The 6253-nt window shown below is 31.1% G+C and overlaps 1 long non-coding RNA gene across 1 annotated transcript; it reads right to left on the reverse strand.

The window, feature by feature from the left end:
* Positions 1 to 2292: 2292 nt before the first annotated feature.
* On the reverse strand, positions 2293 to 4137 carry LOC126726258 (uncharacterized). Its single transcript, XR_007655762.1, has 2 exons — positions 4041 to 4137; positions 2293 to 3689 (listed from the first exon to the last, which is right to left on the reverse strand). It is a non-coding gene; the product is annotated as an uncharacterized LOC126726258 (long non-coding RNA).
* Positions 4138 to 6253: the final 2116 nt, after the last annotated feature.

Consider the following 6253-nt stretch of genomic DNA (forward strand, 5'->3'; position numbering starts at 1 on the left):
GTTCGATTTTTTTTTTCTCATAATTTCTTAAGCTCCTTTCATGCATACAACCTTAGTGCATTCAAAACCTGTGATTCAATAAATTCTGAATTTGATAGGGGAGAAAAAGAGGGGCCGAGTTTGACAACTCAGTAAGTAACCAAATCTCAACTAGCAGAAGCAAGTGTGAGTGAGTGTGTCTATAAACTTTACACAAGATGAGACTTCATAAGTTTAGAAACTATGGCTAAGTTCAAGTGAGAAAATTGACATGTAATTGTAATGGATTTTAAAAACATAAAAGTATATTTTACAATGAGTTCCAAATACACCAAAAATATAATTGCAACCTGTTATGAGTTCAAAAAACTTCAAAATTTTCATGGGACTTGGAACAGTTCATATTCTTAATTTCTTTATTACTATTGTCATTTTATATCCCCATGATTAGACTTAGAATCATGTATTGACGTGTAATTAGCCTTGAAAGAGACTAGTTTTTATGCCAATGTATAACCCCATCGGTGCGGTCAAAGTATAGTCAAACTGTAAAAATAATTCCATAAGTTATCCAGTTTTATTTCAATCTGGATTCCTTCTTTGTTACCGAGGATGAACCCAAAGCCATAATGTCTCAAAACGACGTGGTATCCTATTTTTGGCCTAATTCTTCTTCTAATGATTCCATATGAAAAAGAAAAAAAAAACTTGCAAATTGTAATAAAGAAATATAATTGCAATGAGTTCCAAATACACCAAAAATATAATTGCAACTTGTTATGAGTTCAAAAAAACTTTGAAATTTTCATGGGACTTGGAACCGTTCATATTCTTAATTTCTTTATTAATATTTTCATTTATATCCCCATGATTAGACTTATATATATATATATATATATATATATATATATATATATATATATATCTTTTCTATGAAAGTAGGGATCATAAAAGTATAATTTACAATGAGTTCCAAATACACCAAAAATATAATTGCAACTTGTTATGAGTTCAAAAAAACTTCAAAATTTTCATGGGACTTGGAAAAGTTCATATTCTTAATTTCTTTATTAATATTGTCATTTATATCAAATTGATTAGACTTAGAATCATGTATCGACGTGTAATTATCCCTGAAAGATACTAGTTTGTATGCCAATGTATGGTCAAACTGTAAAAATAATTCTAGAAGTTATCCAGTTTTATTTCAATCCGGATTCCTTCTCTGTTACCGAGGTCAAACCCAAAGCCATAATGTCTTAAAACAAGGAGGTATCCTAATATTTGGCCTAATTCTTCTTCTAATGATTCCATATGAAAAAAAAAAAAAAAATTTATATCATTTGGCATAAAATCATAGTTTCACTATATTTTTAATTAAAACTTGGTTCTTTTCACAAAATTTACACATCCTTGAACCGGGTTTGAGAAAATAAAAAATTTTAAAATGTCCAACTTAATCAAATAATTTTTAATATTTCATTGTGGAAGAAATTTAAATTATTTTCTTTAGATCAGTGTAGCTAAAATAATTATATACAACTTTTTAATAAGGAAAGAAAGAAGAATATTTAATAAAGAAGGCATTTTATTTTAAATCATATATAACTAGTCAAGAAAAAGTTACTTACCTCAGGTAGGCTTACAAAATTTTCGACTTCTCTGTAAACCTTCTCGTCTAAGGTCCACTACAAGTCCTACCTAACACCAATTATACAATGACCTAAGTCCATCAATCCATATTGACATACTATTTACTTAGAGATTAATTGATTAACTATAATCTTGCAACTGTATCTGGCCAATAATGATACTCTCTAAAGTGTACATAGGTGCTTACTAATAACTCTCCCACTAAAATTAAGATTAAATAAATACAACTCTTAAAAGTACAAAAAAATAGAATGGTCCAAACAATATAGAACGGTCACTTCAAATTTTACGCAATAAAAAATATTTAAAATAATTCTCTAATACTTCTAAAATGTAACAAATACCTTGAAAATTCAATTATTAATTACACGAAAAAGAGGAAATAAATTATGGATAGCCATTGTGAACACTAAGGAAATTGCTTTCCAATATTATATAATAAAAAACAAGAGGTTGGGAGAAAGTTAAATGAATGATCCAAATTAGATTCCAATTGCACTCTATTTTTATGTCAAATATTATTTTAATTGTCTATTAATTTGATGGTAAGTGTCTATATTTTAAATACATTTCACTTTCATGTCAAGTGTCCTTCCAATTGTACTTTAATTATATATAAAAAGTTACAAGCTAGTTTTATTTTTTAATTATAAACCTACATGATACAAACTCAATCAATCTTTATATTAAGTTTTTGAAATTATATATATTTATTGACAATATTTACGATGTGAAATAAATTTATTTATTTTTTTGAAATCCGTAAAAAATGAGAAAATATACCCTATTTTGGGTGTATATTTCTCCCCTCACAGTTAATGGGTTCCGTGGGTCTGCCTCATCGTAAAATAGCTTGAAAGAGCCTGACCAGGATATAACCTATAATCTTTTCTACGGAAGCAGGGATCATATGGCATGAACGCTGGCCCAGGCCCCGACTGACCGCCATAATTAGGCGAGCAGCCTCTGAAATGCAATGAAGGTCACTGGGACACATAACCTAGCCTAGGTCATTAGGTCATGGTCTTTTCTTGAATCTTTATTCTTTCCCCACCCAATGACCCCTCCAGGTAAGTAAGTCAACCTGCCTGTTGCTTTCTCATTTCACAATCTGTCTCCTTGTTAGTTGTTAGGAACTTTTTTTATGCATGCGTGCGCACCCAGATCCAATGCACATGTGCATCATGCTAGTATGTTTATATGAATTAGTCAAACCTAGCAGCCTGGAAAGAAAAATGTTAAATTATTACAAATTTTAAATTAATAAACTATTTTAACAAGATAATAGAAATAAGTTTTTGATGATTTATATTTTATAATCAATGACGTATCAGTTTTTAATAAAATATGCAATATTTCTAACACGACTTTATTAAACAAAATTTTACATTTAATGAGCTAGTTTTAACCACTTTGTTTACTCCCTCTATTACCAAGAAGACATATAAGTATTTTACAACTTAATGAAATAAACCGTACCACACACAACACTTCCTGATTGGTTAGAAATCAGGTTGGGTTTGACCCCACCCTTAACCCAAGATATTATCTAATAATTAAGTTTAAATTAAAATTGAATGATTTTGATATGAGTCATTGTGATAAGTAGTGTAATAATTTAAATTTAATGGCTCATCTAATAATAGGTGGATCTCTACTAGTATTTAAAATACTCTTATAGCAGCCAAATAACTAATAACTTATAGTGATTATTGTGAGAACATAAAAAAAGTATACGTATGGTTTTGTCTGAAACTTTCTTAAATAGCCTATCTCTTTCTAGGGATATCATCAACAATCCCCTGGAATTTGGAGCGTGAAATAATGGAAGAGACTTTGGTAGCCTCTCTTATGACAAGAAAGTGCTCAAGAAGTATAGAGAGTATGAGATGGAGTTTGTAAAGCAAGTAATGAGAAAAATCCTGCAAGTGCAATGATCCGTCCTCCCTAGGTACGTGCCCACATGGCCTATCTGATTTATTATAAACTCATTATAATCCAAAATTGAAAAAATCAATCCTATTAAAAGTCCCTTCCTTAGAACTATTGCCTCCAACCTGACAAAAAAAAAAAAAAAATTAGAGACATTGTTGGAGCCTTTGGAGAAGTCTTTTTGTAATTGGTAATATATTAATGTTGAATACCTTATTGAGTAAAATCTATAGAATCCCTAGTACCACTCAATTGCAAAATGCACAAATTTGTTCATGTTTCTCGTATTTGTAATTGTGAATGCAAGATTAAAATATCAAACAATCGATATGTGTGTACTATGTGCGATCACGTGTTTGAATGTTATACATGGAGATGCCCTAGTTAACATGAAGGATTAAAAAAAGAAAAAGAAAAAAGGTGCATGCCTGTGTAAGTCAGCAACAACCAATGTCCTTGCATTATAGAAACATTACCTTCGGGTTGATATATATATTAGGTGACTGAATGATTGCACAGCTGAATTGCCGAGCAAATCTCCTTTGGCAGTGAACATCTCCACCTTGTGAACCAAATTACATGCACATTTGCAGTGCAGGTGAGTGGCTACCTGCCAAAAGAGTAATTGCCCTGTAATGCAACCATACACTTGATCATTCATTTCGTTGATGAATAGTTTTTGGAGTCCATTATCTATATATAGCTGATGATAAGTCAGAAAATTCTGGACTGTGCCATGCAAACAGGATATTCTTAGCATATATCCTTCGTTTGGTAAGTTGCAAAGTGGTCCTGTCGCTTCAATATACGCAGCCCTAGCTCTTTTTCTGTACTAGGTTTGACACCACATTTTGCTCTATCTCTTGGCAGAAAGAAAAAGAAAAAGAAAAAGAAAATGTGAATAATCTATAAAGAATATCCGCAAAATAATTCTCCACGTACTTTTATTAGAAGTCGTGGTTCTTCTTCTTGTTTTCGTTTTTATGTCTTGTAAATGCGCGCCTTCAGAGAAAAAAAAAAAAAAATGAAAAAAAAAAAAAAGACTAACGCAAAAGAAAGAGACAATTAATTTCAAGTGGACACAGGATAGTTTCATGCACATAAGGATTGTAACGATTTCAGTGATTTCACCATGTATTGGTTGCTTTAGAACATAGAGGCCGGCTGACCTTTGGGGCAGTAACTTGATTCCACGTCAAAAGTTTAAATTCTCCACAGCCATTTTAATCGTCTTTAACTGTTTGTCGGGAAAGATATGCTGGCTGCTGAAAGGTAATATTCTACAATGTGTCATCCTCTAGTTATCTTATAAAGACACTACTTTCCTTATCCCCTCTTCTTGTACGTAGTTTCATCGATCCTCCGCGAATACAAACCAGTGGACAATTCTTGTCACATCAATATTATTTTACATATAAAATGAAATAGATTTTGGGTTAAAATCATTTTATTAACAAAAAAGCTCAAATTTCTTCACTTCACAAAATGGGCTCAATGCCCACATTTTTGTACTCTATGGATTGGGTTGATGGCACGTATCTTATCTATATAACGAAATAGGCTCACAACAAGTGCTTTAATGCAGAGTTAATTAGGCTGAAGCCCATATTTTTTCCACAATGGATATGGGCCATATCTTTATCCATTGAGGAAATTAAACCAAATGTCTTAAAGTTAACCATATTTAAAAGAACCAAGGCGCACACTAAGGAACACAATAATAAATCAAACAAAATAACCTCAATCATCATCATCATCCGCATAGAAAATCCATGCCCTTATACTACTACCTGTGTCTTAAATACCTCATTGAAAAACATTTCCAAACTCCGTCATCTCATTCCTCACTTCACTTTACTAAAGCCCATCTTAAGGAAGACAAATAAACCTTATTAATTAAGGAGACTTATATCCTTCCAAGCTAGTTATCAATAAATGGATTCGGCCAACTCATCCTCGTGTATAGTTGATTGTACTCTCTCCCTCCATAGTCCATTCACACTTAAATTTTCCCCTTCGATCTAAGAATATCATGGTTGAACTTATATCGGTTTACGAATAGTACTGTTACCATTTGCATTCTATTATTTTACTGATCATATGATTCATATCGCTAGACTCAAATTGATTTTAATTCTAGAGTCACGATAAGTTACTATTCCTCCACGTACGTCTGAATTTGTAATTGTTTAGCCGTTGAAAATGAGTTATATAATTTCCTATTACTTCATTGTTATATTAGAGCATCTTCAGCAAAATCTCCAAATTTTTGTACTATTTGGAGAATGAACAATGACTTTTACCTTTTAGTTATTCATTTTTTCAAATATATTTCCAACAGATTCTATATCTCATTCTTTATCTCATTTAAATATTATTTCTTCAGTCATTATTTATTTATTTTTTAATAACTACACATCTTCTAATATTTTTTTACTCAACACCTAATTATTATAATAGGAAAAAAGCATTTGAAGAGTAAACAGTAGCTCATCAGACTTGATGAGCTATTGTTCATGAGTCAAAAAAAAAAAAAAAAAAAAAATTAAGGAATAAAGAGTCCATTGGAGAGCTTTTTTTGGGTTTCACTCTCTATTATAGAGAGAATTTTGGGTTTACATAAACCATTGGAGATGCTCTTATTGCTAAATGCTTATGACGCCACTGATTCTTTACCACCAAATAAGAC

The sequence above is a fragment of the Quercus robur genome, chromosome 5, assembly GCF_932294415.1.
Source record: "Quercus robur chromosome 5, dhQueRobu3.1, whole genome shotgun sequence".
In the NCBI taxonomy this organism is placed as follows: domain Eukaryota; kingdom Viridiplantae; phylum Streptophyta; class Magnoliopsida; order Fagales; family Fagaceae; genus Quercus; species Quercus robur.